Genomic DNA, 16,555 nt, shown 5'->3' with positions numbered 1-16,555 from the left:
CTTCAGTAGTCCTTGTAGAAATCCATGAGTGTAGGGCATTCGGAATTCACTTTATCCCAAAATAATTTTTCCCCCACACATTGTATTTATGCAAATGATAAATAACCCGAAGAAAATGTCAAAAATTAACAAGATTTTCTTTTACAAACCCCACACTCCATTTAATGTCTTCTTCTGGACTAAATTTCATCTCCATAGCTATGTACATTATGTTTGTAACAATTTCGATACATCCTGGTGGACACCGACTGGCAACTGTTTGTAGGCGCAGCAATCTCACATTGAGTAGTTGGAAATTTCTTCATTTAAAACGAATAAACAAGATTACGAGTATATTTGGGTAGAGATTAAAATTGAAGTATTGAACATTTTGTTGTTGTCGTTTTTATCTTATTGCTTTTTCTTAGTGTAGAGAGACCTGGATGGTCACTGTGATTTATGATCGGCAACAGTGCAACATATCATAAACACACTGTGAAAAAAACAACACCACTACACATACCCGTATTTTGGGCTGGTGCTACATCCACTACCATAAATGCGAACTGGTGATGCTGCTGGTGACCAGCATGTCGAACCTTGATGATGTTGCAAGTAGTAGTCATGTCTCCCACCTCTTTTTTTTACCAACAAAGCCAAGGTGTATGGGTCCTAGCTACCATTTAGAAACTACATGCCACCTTCATATTTTCAATAGTTCGTAGCGGGCAACAACATGATTGGTAGAAGCTATTTTTACATAATTATTAACTTTAAATAAATCTGTCAGGCAAGCGTGTGGATAAGGTGGCCAGACTCGTAAATTTAATGTTTTCAATGATTTGAGAAAGGTGTCGGCATTAAAAATAATCGTTGTTAAATGAACATTTTGATACGTTTTTTACACAAAAGTTAGAGTCTTTTTCAGCCATTATCCGATTACCATCCAAAATGGTAGGGTTTTGTCCTGTCTTAAACTTTAACGCCTTGCAAAATTCCACGTCGATTGGTCTATAATTGTGACTTGTATAATATGCTCTACTATGACAATAACCCCATCTCCATATGTGAGGATCTGGCTATAATTGCTACCTGTAGCGTGAGTAGCGTGACAGACAGATCGACATCGGTGAGATAGAAAGATCAATATATAATATCGTAGATCTAGTATCAATATTTCGAGGTATTACAAACGTTTCGGTCCAAACTTATAATACACCCAACACATAGTTTTGTAGGGAATAGCAAGTAAAAAGCAGCTAAGTTAGGCAGGACCGAAATTTTGTAATAACTTTTTGGAAGGAACTTGGAAAACGTAAAAAACATTCGTTGGAAAAATGTCAACAAAATGAACAAAATATCGGGTAGTACTGTTATATTAAGGCTGTATCGCCAATTATCTAACTGTGAAGACCTATTACAAACTCAAAATAACAATTATTAAATAATTCAGTTGAAAAATTTGGCTACAATCGAAAAAATACCAAATATCGGAAGGTGTCATTGTGTCATTGTATGGCGGAGATACAAAGATTTGGACCTTTCAACCTTCTGTCATAGAATACTAAATTTGGAAAAATTCCGTCGAAAAATTTGATATATATATTCAAAATTCCGAACATCGTTAGGTATAGTTATACGGAGGGTGGGGGTTGGGGGTTAATGTGAGTCTATATAGATAATTTTCTTTCAGAGAATAAAGTAACTCTTATCAACTCCAAATACCAACTTTAAAACAATTCCGTAGAACAATATCACCAAAATTATCAAAATACTGAATATAGGCAGATAGCATGATATGGGGGCTATAGGAAGCCGTTGACAATATTCATTCATAGAAAGTCCATAGCGAACTCCGAATTCCAAATTTGACATAATTCCTTGTGGAAAACGCAGTTAAAATTCTCAAAATACGAAGATGTGGACCAGTACAGGAAAGTTTCTGTAAAAGGAGGTAGTACTCATTACGAACTCCAAATATCAATTTTTTGACAATTCCAGTGAAATGTGTGACACAAATAATAAAAATACCGAATGTTTGGAGACACGGTTATATGGGTTTATACCAATTTTTTTAACTATTAGGACAGTTCCCTGCAAGGAAACGTAAACTGCCAATTTACAGCAAACTTAGCGTAAAATTGATACTGAAACTCCCAAAACAAACGGTGCGGTTTTATAGGAGCTTAATCAAAACGTGGACCTACATGCCCCGTTACCAAATTACCAAAAATCCTGCGGACACAAAATTACCTCCTTCCCTCCACCCCCACCCACGGTGACCGCGATACCAAATTATAAAATACCATCTCTATGCCAACATTCCACGGAACATTTTCCAAAACCAGCTCCTTCTCTCAACCACAGGTACAAACAGTGAAATCCACATCAAATTTCGGGATTTCAGCTCTATCCCTTCACCCAAAACCCAAATTCTGTAGACCAATTTTCATTTCTCACCTCAGATACCAACAGTGACTTTGACATCAAATTTCTAGATTTCAGATTTGTAATTTACCCCATTGTCAAATTTAATACCATTTAGTACAATTATAGTATACATATCCATGACCAGCTCCTTCTTTCAACCACAGGCACAAACATTGACATCTTTATCAAATTTCAGGATTTCAGCTCTATTCTTTAATTTATACCGATTTTAGTACTTTTGGTACAAATATAGTACACATTTCCAAAACCACCCTCATAACTCAATCCCAAATACCAACAGAGACCACTATTTCAAAATTCGGGATTTCAGCTCTATTCTTTTACCCAATATCCAATTTAGTACCACTTAGTTCTTTTCGAACAATTATAGTACATATTCCCAATACCACCTCCATATTATAACTACAAACACCATAAGTGATATCTACATCAGGATTTAAGCTCTATTTTTTTACATAATGCCAAATTCTGTACTATTTAGTACTTTTCGTACAATTATTGTACACTTTTCCAAAACCATCCCCATATCCATATACCAACAGAGACCACATCCAATGCCAAATATAGTACCATTTAGTACTTTTCATACAATTATGGCACACATTTCCGAAACCACCTCCATATATCCAGATTAAACGTGAACACATTAATATCTAATTTTAGATTTGAAGCACTAATTGTCCACCTAATTCAAAATTGTAGCAAATATAGTACTATTTAGTACTTTTCTTGCACTTTTAAGACCGATTACGCAAACCAACCACCAAGAATAACACCAATACAAAATTTCAAAATTCCCAAACATGACCCTAATAATAACATTTAAAATTTCTAGCTCTATCCATTCACCCAAAACCAACTTATACCAAATTTAGTACCACCACGTCTATCCTACACTACATCAAAAACCCTCATTACAAAATTTCCAATTTCCAGCTTATTCAAATTTCCAGCTCTAATACCAAATATTATATTTACAACTACATTCATTTATCAAATACATATTTACCTTTTACTACTTTATGAGCACATAATTTCAAAGCGACCTCCTGATCTCAGCCCTACACACTAACAGTGATCAAGCACTATCCGTTCACACAATACCAAATGTTGTACTTTTTCGTCCATCTTTTGGTACTTGTTCAATTTTCCAAAAATCCTTTCCTAAACAATATCTGTAAAGGACAATAGAGTCCAATCTCCCTCTTCGATTGTCAACTCTATTCTTTATTCGGATCCGGCTCGAAGGACCAGATGTAAAGTGAGAAAAGAAAACCAACCGAATGGTTTGGTTGTTGATTCAATTCTAATTTTATTATGAAAATATTTTTCTTAAGTACTACTGAAACTAATCTAACTTAACCTAGTCGCAGCCACACAATTGTTCTTATCTATTCTAATATTGAATGGAGAACATTGCAGGGTTGCTTGACATCTCATTCAAGTGGTCTTGTGCACCTACTGAGCGCATCGATATATGTGCGTGTGGGTCATAACCTTTATTATCTCTCACATTATCGTATGCGTCAGCGCACAAGATCACCGAATTCTTCACATGTGATATTTTATGGTGGCTGGGAAATATTTAATTTTAGAACATTTATTTTTTATTGCCGCATAAAAAGTGATCCGAAATCAAATGTTATGTTTGCAACTCTATTCCCTTTCCAATTACGTAATTTAGTAACATTAAGTACTTCTCTTTAAAATACATATATTCAAAACGACCTCCTAATATCAGTCCTATCGGCAAATCTTAGATTTCAAGCACTATCTGTTCAGTATTTTTTGTGTTTGTAGTATTTTTTGTGTATTTTTAGGAACTCAAATACACCTCAAATTTTATATTCCAAACTATATTCCTTCCCTAAATGCGAAATTATGTACCATTTAATATATTTCGTACTGTTTTAGTACATATTTTAAAAACAGACCTAAATCACCCTAATGCCAAATTTCAGGCACCGTTTATTCAATAGAAAATGTTGTACCACTTAATATTTTTCGTATAATTGTTGTACGACATCCACCTCCTTATTTCAACCCTACCCACTAGCACTGTCCCAATACCAACAATTTCCAGCTCCATTCTTTTACACAAAATTGTACTACCCATTTAGTACATTCTTCCAAAACTACCTCTTAATATCGACATACATTTTGTGATTTTTTGGTACTGTAGTACTTACTGTTTACATTTCCTAAAAACCTTTTGCACATTTATCCTCAACACCATCAGCGATCCAATTTGCCCTCCTCAGATTACGATAAAGCTTTCATATAATCGATATAAATGATGCCAGTAGAGAGGGGTTGAATACCGCAAAAAATCTTTCAGACAAACCTACATAAGAAATGTCAGGATGATCGTATTTCACTTTTTCTAAAATATTTGTATTCATACCCTAGAACACTATGTGTTCTATTTTAATTGAGCCAAAAATTATTAACACCTCGAAATATTGGCCCCCGACATAGAAAAGCATGTATGCATCTGTCCATGTCCGTCTGTCCATGTTAATTTGTAATCACGCTTTGGGCCGATCCCCACGAAATTGAAAATGGAGGTGGGGTTTGGGTCAGAATAGAAGCCTATTGTTTTTGGACCAAAAACAGAAAAATTTCCTGATTTTACTGTTGCTCTACAGGTCTACAATTATAAACCAAATTTTGCATGAAGTAAGAGTTTAGAGTGTAGAGTTTATAAGCGTACCAACTTGGACGTTCATCGGACATTATTTAGCGGGTAAAATAAACCATAACTTTTATGTATAAAAATACGAACATTTCCACTAAACCGCGAATAACTTTAATACCGGCCAAATCACAAATACATTAAAAGGTCACTTCCGACCATTACAGGATGCTGGTAGCCAAGATACGGGATGTACAGGGTGAGATGAAAAACTGCAACCAACTTCAAACTGTAGTCATTTCTAAACCACTCATCCGACAGCTGTGTCCATTCGGCAAATATTGAAAATGAGCTAGGGGAAAAGCCATTGAAATTCCAAAAAGTGCAAGAACTTACACCGCAGCAAAAAGAAAATTGACTCAAAAGAGCCAAACAATTGCTTCGCTTGGCCGAAAGTTGTGAATTGCCGAATTTGGGTTTCTCCGATGAGAAAACATTCATTGTCCAGCAGTTTGTGAACCAACAAAATGATCGTATTCACTTGCCAAAGAGGTCAGCTGAAGATGTGCACCTTAGGTTGGCCACTAGAACTCAAGCGCCGCTCCGCTCGTATTAATCGACCGTATCATCAGAATAAATGCCGAATATTATCTCGAAAATATTCTGGAGGGTATATAAAAGCCTTGGGCACGCTAATATTTTGGCCGCATAACTTGGACATTCCAACAAGACGCAGCACCATCGCACTCAGCACGCGCCTCCCAAGAATGGTTACAAAATGAGGCTCCTCTCTTCATTTCCAGCGCACAATGATCACCAATCTCCGGATACCAATCCGTAGGACTATTGTGTGTTAAAAATACCAAAGTGTCGATCAGCTCAAACAAACGCTTCGCCGGGAATGGGACAAAATACCGCAAAGCAACATTGGGGCAGCGAGTGACGGTTTCATTGGCCGTCTGAAGGCCAAAGGTGACCAATTCGAACAAATCTAAACTTATTCTAAAATTTGATGATATTTCCGACATGTTTTGCTTTCATTCAATAAAATTTAAATAAAAAAATTAAAATTATGGCGCATATCACCCTGTATAGCAAAATAGGTGCAATAAATATGTAAAAGAAATATATTTTAGTTATTCTGCTTATAAGTCGAAAACCACTGGACTGATTTTCACAATTCTCAGCAATTCGGAATGGCCTCTTGCCCGATAAGGATTAAATCTTAGAAAATCGCGTAAAAACAAGTTAATAAAAAAGTGAATACTTTTTGTCACATTTATTTTAATTTTTGTCATATTTTTTATCGCATGCGATATTTTCAATTTGACTTACAATTTTGAATTGTATATTTTCTAAATTTTTTTACACCCTATAACACTGTATTGAGGGTATTATATGCAGGTCGCAATTTTCGTCCTCACGAAATTTTGCTGACATTGCAGTCGCTCTATAGTTCACAATTGAAAAGCAATCGACATAGAGTTTTGCTTGAAAAGAGGCTGAAGTCAGGAAAGAAGTCTAGCATTTTGGATGACCATTGGATTATATCTAAAATGGACCACAACTTTCGTATGAAATTGTTTTGAATACCTAACAACGCTATGCTACGGATATTGGGCAAATGCCCCCGGTCAAAAACCTTAGGGTAACATTTGGGATGGGCTCTACGACATTATTTCAAAAACGAAATCTTCGAAAATGGATTTGGTCATAAGAGGTCTTCCAATAAATTGTAGTGTGGTAAGGTATCACGTGGTCGGCCCCGCACGTCTATAGCCTTTGCTTACTTGTTTTGTATTGAAAATAGTTCACATTTCCTTACTTTTGGTTTTGAGCCGAAATTATCCTATTAACATTGGTTATGTATCAAACGTGGGCAGGTGGGGCCTATTTCCAAAACCAAATGTTTTGGAATTTTTCTAAATGTCTCCTACAAATTACGAACTCTCTCTTGATTATTGCAAGATTCGCTACTGTTTGATCAGAACGACCCCTTTAACATCAATCTGTAGATGTGGTATCATATACAGGAGAATGAAGCATTACAGGGTTTATGTTTAAGGGACAACAACATTTGGGCTTGGTCACCCCTAACCCAGTGCCCCTTTCCGCCTTTGGATTATATTTTGCAATTGTAGCTAACCAACGTCAACTTCGTCCTCCACATAATCGTTACTGTCGCTGCGACTAGCTGGCTGGCAAGCAACAATGATGGGGCTAATATTCAAAATTTCCAACTCCAACATCAGAATTTTATGGATATATTTTTTATATTCAACGCCCGCGTATTTGTAACATTTTCATATGTTGTTGAGTCTGATACAAATTCTTCTTCTTCGGAAGCCTCCTCCTCTTCCACCACTTATTCAAGTTTCCGTTCAATGTTAATATTGAATTTTTACTTTCAGTAGGAGTTTTGCCCTGCAGGATGCAATTGTCTGCTTAAGAGCTCTCATTCTGACAACAATAAAGCAAGTACGGAGCATGTTAGCGATTCGTTCTTGGCCCAGCTTCCTTCATGTCGCGATAATTCATTCATTTTCATACTCTCGCTCAATTCGATTCGTTGGTGTAGCATATCAGGTTGATGGTGCTGGTGCTGCGGCTGGAGCTTCTGCTCCTTTGGAAAACAACAGAAAAAAGGAAGATAGCTGCATATGACGACGACGATGATCGTCAGCATTTTATGGATATGATGATACATGGATGCCTAGTGATTTATTATGGGTTCGGTGTAAAATTGTCTGTTCCACGCAGGCCAAGCAGTCAGAAGCTGTTGGTATTGTTAAAATAACAATAATGAGGTTAAGGTACAAATCGAAAATGTGGGCATGCTGGCTGGCTGGACGTAATAAAATTGGCATCAGTCCGACAATGGCCAACAAAAAGCAGCCAACGATGAACGTGGGGGTAGTCATCTTGTATCATGTCCAATTTTTCAATATTTGTAAAGTTGGGTGTAATAAATTTCCTTAAATGTCCTGATAAGTATATGAGAGCTAAAGTAATATTGCATCGGTATGAGGTAAGAAGATAATTAAACTGGTGTTCCTGTGTAATTGGAAATGTAAATGCAAAAGGAAGGAAATATTTAGGTGGACTGCAAGGATTTTTTAAAAAGTAACTAACTCAAAGCCAACAGTATGGAATCAGTTTTCCAAACAGGTTAAAAAGTAAAAATAGGTTTTTTTAAGAATCTTATAAGCCCTATAAAAAAATATTGGTGCCTCCCAACATTCGATATTTTGAAGGTTTTATTCCCCTTTTTGTAGGGATTTGTCCAAAAAAGACGATTTAGCAATGTCAGTCTGTGTGTCCGTCTGTCTGTCTGATGTAATCACGCTATCTTTCGAACATATTGAGATAAAAGACTAAAATTTTGCATACATGCATAATCGCCCAATAGGCAGGTTAAGTTCGTTAATGGGCCATGTCTGTCCACGATTTCGTATAGCCCCTATATACTAATATTCGATATTTTCATGATTATAGCGACATGCTCTCATGTCTTCATATAGCTCTCATATAATGGTACCCCCGATATTCGGTATTTTGATGATTGCAACAATATTATTCACCGGAATCGTTTCAAATTTCGTAATGAAAGATCTTAATTAAAAAATGCCGTATGCAGGTCCACGTCTTCGTATAGCCCCCATATAACAGTACCTTCCGATATTCGATATGTTTATGATTTTTGTGACATTTTTCACCGGAATTGTTGCAAATTTATTATTATTTCCTATGGCAAAAAGTGCCGTATGCAGGTCCACGTCTTCGTATAGCACTCATATAACGCTACCGATATTGGATATTTTCATGATTTCAGCGACACTATTCACTGGAACTGTTTCAAATTTCGTATTTCTCTACAGCCTATGACAAAAAGTTTCGTATGCTGGTCTCCGGATAGTCCCCATATAACAATTTTCATTTATGTGGTAGTTTTCGGATTTGTTTTTTTGAAAATTTTCAAGTTCCTTCCGATTGGTGGGTATTAAAACTTCGAACTTAGGTCCTTTTTTGCCTTTGTCGTTTCTTTTCTTTGTTTTTTTTCTTTTTTTTTTTTTTTTTGAATCTTAGATTAAATTACTATCAACTTCTTAAGTCCCTCTAAAGCGACTGTCAACGTGAATTTCTTAAAAAGATCCTTTAATTAGATCATCATTTAAACCGTTGTTAGGTAGGTACCAAAAGGAGTGGACCGATATATCTCCTTGCATTGATAGAAATATTGGGATGCTTATTCAAAATGTTGTGCGGCAGTACAAGAAGTAGTGGTCCCTTCTATTCGTTCCTTATAAAAGATATTGCGTTGATAGAAATATTGAGATTTGCGAAGTTTGAAGACTTTCGGATTTTTATTTTACATTTTATAACAGTTATAATTATTATTAATTATTTAAATAATTAAAGTTATTTCGCAGTTATGAATAAATGAATTAAAGTTTGAAGCTTTGTGGGCAAGGTACTTGATAGAGTGGGCCGATATTGTCTATTTTCGCACCTGACTTAACACTGATACAAATATTAGGATTTGCAAATTTGGCACAAAATTGAAGGATTCTGTCATATTCTACAACGTAAATTATTTTCTGTGAAATTTTTGACTTTTTGTAGGTGTTGACCATCTCCGAAATCGATCTAAGTTCGACAATAATACTATGAAGTACCAAGTTAAGACCAAATCGGATACTCCATTCGAGAGTTGTAGTGCGCACCAGCCAGACAGACAGACAAATGGACGAACTTCCCTAGATCGACTCCAAACGTCTTGAAACGGATTTGGTCCAAAGAGACCTAAGTTGTAAAACCGTTATTTCGATGAGGCACTTCTTATTATACCCTACACCACAAGGTGTTATGTATTTGTGCATTTGTTTGTAACAGGCAAAAGGAAACGAGATAGACCCATAGTTTCTTTTGATGATCTGCATAGAATCACATTCTGAGTCGATTTATGCATATCCGTCCGTTTGTCCATGTACTTTTGTAAAAAGTACAGATCGCATTTATTGTCCGATCCTGATGAAATTTTTCACAAATCATTTGTTTGACCCAAGAAAAAGATAATCGTCAAAATTTACAAACGTGTAATATCAGCCCAAATTGTATGGATTTTTCACATACGACCAAATTATGCCTAAAAATAAGTGTCCAAATGTATTCGAAATCCGTTTGGATATAGCTATAGCTCCCATATATATTCTTCATCCGGATTATTATTTTTGTCCTCCGCAGCCGTAATATGCCTTCTGTGACAACGATATTTGGGGAAATATATCAAATACTGCTCAGAAATACCTTTGCTAATTTTTTTTTTTTTTTTTTGAGATCGGTCCGGATTTGGATAAAGCTCCCATATATATTATTGTCCGATTTGCCTTTTATTGTGCACCAATCGATGGAATTTGGCACTTTTTGACCAAATTGAGCCTAGAAACAAGTACGAGTATGTCAAATTTGGTGAAAATCGGTTCAGATATAACTATAGCACCCATATATATTAATCATCCCATTTCTTATTTTTGTCCTCCGCAGCCGTAATATGCCTTCTGTAACAACGATATTTGGGGAAATATATCAAATACAGCTCAGAAATACCTTTGCTAAATTTTTATCGAGATCGGTCCGAATTTGGATACAGTTCCCATATATAACTTCGTCCGATTTGCCTTTTATTGTGTATACATGCAATATTAGTTCAAATTAGAGGGAATTTGGCACTTACTACCAAATTGAGCCTAGAAACAAGTATGTCAAATTTGATGAAAATCGGTTCAGATTTAGCTATAAACCCCATATATAATGTTCATCCGATTGTTCATCCAAATATAATAATTGTTCTCCACAGCCGTTATATGCACTCCGTAACAACGGCATTCGGGAAAATATATCAAATACAGATCAGAAATATCAGATCAGAAATATCTTTGCCAAATTTTATCGAGATCGGTTCAGATACAAGCCCGTATTGAAAAGGAACAAATGCATCGGCAAATTTAGTAGAAATCGATTCAGAGGAGGATACTCCTCTCATATATTAGTTCCTTTGGACTTTAAATTATAACTATAATCATAGTTGGTATGATTTAATTTTAATTTCATGCTAATTGGTTTACCATGAAGATATTTGTTAAGCAACAATGAACTTGAAATTTAGCGAAAATGGATTCCGAATAAGGTATAGCTCCCATATGTTATTTTTATCCGATATCCAATTTTAACCACTCTAAAGCCATAGTAGGCGATTAAACTTACTTATCAAGTGGACTCCAAATTGCTTAAAATTAGCTGTTGTAAAATGTAACAAAAAAACAAGTAAAAAAGCAGTAAGTTCGGCCGGGCCGATCTTTATATACCCCCCACCATTTGGAACGATTTTGGCAGTTTTCAAAAAAATAAAACCCTTTAAAAATTTTGTTAAAATCTTAATAATACAAAATATATCCCTTATATTAGGGTCTATACGACGACGTGGACCTGCATAGGTAACTTTTGTCATAAACCATTACAATATTCAAAAGGGAAACTTGAATAAAAATCGATGAATAAGGTAGCTAAAATCATCAAAATTGCGAATATAAGAAAGTACCGTTATATGGGGGATATACGAAGACGTGGACCTGCACAGACAATTTTCTGTCTTAGGCTGTAGTACTCATTAGGAACTTCAAATACCAAATATGAAACAATTCCAGTGAATAATGTCGCTAAAATCATCAAAATACCGATTATCGGGGGGTACCGTTATATAGGGGATATACGAAGACGTGTACCTGCGCAGACAATTTTCTGTCATAGGCTGTAGTACCCATTAGGAACTTCAAATACCAAATTTGAAACATTTCCGTTGAATAATGTCGCTTAAATCACCAAAATACCGAATATCGGGAGGTACCATTATACGGGGGCTATACCAAAACGTGGACCTACACCACCCATTTTATTAATCTGCCTCACTTCGTTCGGAAAGTAGAGTGATTTCCACAGATGGACAGACGGATAGACGGACGGACATCGTTAAATCGACATAGAATTTTATGCTGATCCACCATACTATGGTGGAGGATATAAAAATATAAGAATACTAAACGTTTGGTTCACCCAATTCTACATAGGCCAAATGCAGGCCAATTTCATGTATCGATATTTTTCAAATATAACTTTCGTCCATCGTCGTTTAAAATGTGTCCCTTGATGTGGGTTATAAAACTTTCATCCCAACCGTAGGCTTGGTTTATTAATTATTTATTGTAGAATTCTTCAAAATTCTGTTCCCACACAAATTACCCTGCTTTTAGATAACAACCACAGCAGAAACTCTAAGAAAAAAATCTGAAAATATTGAGCGATCGATAAGCGATTCGGCTAGTTTCAATAATTCCAAATTACATACACTGCACCGGTTTATTTGCAATTCTCATGGCTCTTTAAAAATTTTTGCAAATTTGCTGAAGTGATAAAGATTTTCACACGATTCTTTCGTATATTTCATCGCCAAATCAAAGAACAAATTCTCGAAAATAAAAATCACATTACTTGAGGTTTGCAAAATAAAAAAACAATCTCTCAACTGCATTACGTACACACATATTTGCACAGGTGGCGGCGGCGGTGGTGGGCACACAAGCACCTACAACACACGATAATACCCGCTATCGCATTCAGCATTCACCCACCAAATACTACTTTACACAGCCTGGAACCTTTCGTTTGGAAGTTGAGCTGAAGCAAAGTTTTCGAATAAAACCATTTATAAACAAAAATAGCCAACATTCGTCATGAAGTTTATTTCATTGTTTTCAAAAACTTTCAATGGGGCGGTGTAAACTGATCACTTTAGACGCTCATACAATTTTATGTTGTGCGAATTTTCAAAAGTGGGGGAGAACAATTCCAACGAAACTGTTAAAATCAACTTGAAATGCAATGCTATGAAACTCAAGATGGGGCAAAGCGTGGGAAAATATAACTCCCACCAACAATACACGACCGCCACTTCGTTTGCTTATGATTTTAAATAAAAAACAAAATGTTTTTATCACTTGTGTACATAAGGAGAGAATGGTAAAAAAAACATTTAGGAGAGAACTTACAGTGGAGAGGACTGAGAGAGGGTACTCCTTTAGCACCAATAAAGAACTAAAAGTTATATGATGTCCGTTAGAAATGCCATTTCGATCATTTCGATTAATCATATGATTCATTAATCAATTTTTTATGTTATTTTGCTGTCATAAGCAGTGACGAAAAGGGCCCAACTAATAAAACCAGTAAAGAATGTCTTAAAGTCGGGCGTGATACACGCTATAATTATAATTATAATTTAAAGCTCACAGGACTAAATATGCCGAAGCATTTGTATGTTTTAAATTCGGACTTGTATTGCCCATTTAGTGCACAATTAATTTGAAATCGGATAAAGATATATATGGGAGCTATATCCAAATCGGAACCGATCTCGATAGAATTTGGCAAAGATATTTCTGAGCTGTATTTAATATAGTCTCCCAAATATTGTTGTTACAGAGTGCATATTACAGCTGCGGAGGACAAAAATAACAAATCGGATGAACAATATATATGGGAGCTATAGCTATATCTGAACCGATTTCGATCAAATTTGGCATACTTATTTTCAGGCCTTATTTGGTTGTATGTGCAAAATTCCATACTATTCGGGCTGATATTACACGTTTGGTGCACAATAAAAGGCAAATCGGACGAAGATATATATGGGAGCTATATCTAAATTTTGACCGATTATCTCCAATTTCAATAGGGTTCGTCCTTGGGCCAAACAAATGATCTGTGCAAAATTTCATCTGGATCGGGCAATAAATGCGACCTGTACTTTGTTTACAAAAATACATGGACAGACAGACGGACGGACGGACGGACATGCATAAATCGACTCAGAATGTGATTCTATGCAGATCATCAAAAGGAACTATGGGTCTATCTCCTTTCCTTTTGCCTTTTACAAACAAATGCACAAAGACATAATACCCTGACCACCTTGTCGGTCGCATTTATTGCCCGATCCAGATGAAATTTTGCAAAGATCTTTTGTTTGGCCCAAGGACGAACCCTATTGAAATTGGAGATAATCGGTCAAAATTTAGATATAGCTCCCATATATATCTTCGTCCGATTTGCTTTTTATTGTGCACCAAACGTGTAATATCAGCCCGAATTGTATGGAATTTTGCATATACACCCAAATTAGGCTCGAAAATATGTATGCCAAATTTGATCGAAATCGGTTCAGATATAGCTATAGCTCCCATATATATTGTTCATCCGATTTCTTATTTTTGTCCACCGCCGCCGTAATATGCACTATGCAACAACAATATTTGGGGAAATATATCAAATACAGCTCAGAAATACATTTGCTAAATTTTATCGAGATCGGTTCAGATTCGGATATAGCTCCCTTATATAACTTAGTCCGATTTACCTTTTATTGTGCACCAAACGTCTAATATTTGTCCAAATTGGATGAAATTTGGCACTTACGACCGAATTGAGTCTAGAAGCTAGTATGTCAAATTTGGTGAAGATCGGTTCAGATATAGCTATAGCTTCCATATATGTTATTCATCCGATTTGTTGTATTTGTTACCCAAAACCGTAATATGCACTCCGTAACAACGATATTCAGGGAAATATATCAAATACAGCTCAGAAATATCTTTACCAAATTTTATCGAGATCGGTTCAGATTTGGATATAGCTCCTATATATATCTTTACCCGATTTCAAATTATTTGTGCTTGCTTCTGCATATTTCATCTTTTGAACTTTAAATTATAACAAGTAAGCAATGGCTACAGTCGAGCGGGGCCGACCGTTGAATACCCTACAACACTATAATAAACGACACAGTTTATATAGGCGAGATACTCGAAAGAATTCCACAAGATATTGTGACAAATGATAAAAGAAAACCATCAGGTTTCGTTCTCTAATTTTCGAATAATAGCAACTTTAACTAATTTGCTCATTTCCAATTTATTGGAAGATTTTGCACGTCAATGGTCTTCCTAGATCTGGAACCAATATTTCCCAAAGACCTATAATCTCTCAGAAGTTTCAAAAGATTAACATTTATTATTGGTTTTTGACTGAAACGCATATATATGAGATACAGACATTTGACTATATTCTTCAACGAAATCAGCGTTAACGTCTTTCCTGTATTTGTGAATTCTCCAAAAAGTCACTGGAATGGACATTTTCGTATTTTGTCTACAAAAGTTGGCAAACTATTTCACACATTGAATATTTTTGGATGACCATCCAAAACTGCTTGGCTTTTGCAATGTCCGGTAACCCCCATTCAAATGTGCGTGAGGATCGGGCGATAATTACGACCTGCTGACAATTTTGCAGTTTTTTGGTCCATTTCAACCCCTAAATATATGACGATCATCTCCAAAAAGTGTAGGCTTCTACTCTGACCCTCATCTTATCCCCATGCAAAATTTCGTAAGGATCGGGCCATAAATGCGATCTGTATATGATATCCTGATATCCTAACTACTTAGTTTTGTTAGCTGTAGAAATATTACCAAATGTTTAATTCAAAATGAAAATATGCCAAAAAAATATGACAAAATTGAAAAAGTATGAGAAAATTCTACAAAATCAATATTTTCATCTTTAGAGAGATATTTTTATGCGATATTTTTAGACGTTTTTTCTTTCCTGCCAAGAGGCCATTCTAAATTAATGAGAACTGTCGAAATCAGTTCAGCCGTTCTCGACATATAAGAGATCTTTCAAGCATATCTTCTTTGATAGACATTTAAATCGCACATATTTTGCTATATATCCGATTTGTTGGATGTTAACATCAATGTAAAGGTCAGAAGTAACCTTGTCATGACTTTGTGATTTCGCCGGGATTTAAAAAATTCACGGTTTAATGAAAAATTTTGAATTTTTTCAACACAAAAGATATGGTCTATTTTACCCGCTAAATATTATCCGATGAGCACCCAAATTGGTAGGCTTCTTCCCCTCCCTAAACTCCAGCTACATGCGAAATTCCGCGTCGATTGGTCTATAATTGCGACCTGTATAGCTACTGCAAAATCCGACATTTTTCCAGTATTTGGTCCATTTCAACCCCTAAACATTTGGCGATCATCTCCAAAAGCAATAGGGTTCTATTCTGGTCCAAGCCCCACCTACATTCTAAATTTCGTGAAGATCGGACCATAATTGCGACCTGTAGAGTGATTACAAATTAACATGGACAGACGGACAGACGGACAGACGGACGGACGGACATACATAGCTAGATCGACTCAGCTCGGCGAGCTAGGAAGATCCATATATACTTTCCTATATGGGAAATCAATATTTCGAGGTGTTACATAAATTCTGGCCCAATCAAACTTATACACATAGTGTTGTAGGGTATAATTATAATCATAGCGTGTATGATTGAATTCTCCCATAAAAACTTTTAAT

The sequence above is a fragment of the Musca domestica genome, unplaced genomic scaffold, assembly GCF_030504385.1.
Source record: "Musca domestica strain aabys unplaced genomic scaffold, Musca_domestica.polishedcontigs.V.1.1 118, whole genome shotgun sequence".
Classification (NCBI taxonomy): Eukaryota; Metazoa; Arthropoda; class Insecta; order Diptera; family Muscidae; genus Musca; species Musca domestica.
The sequence above is the reverse complement of the archived record's forward strand: the minus strand, read 5'-3'. Positions refer to the sequence as shown.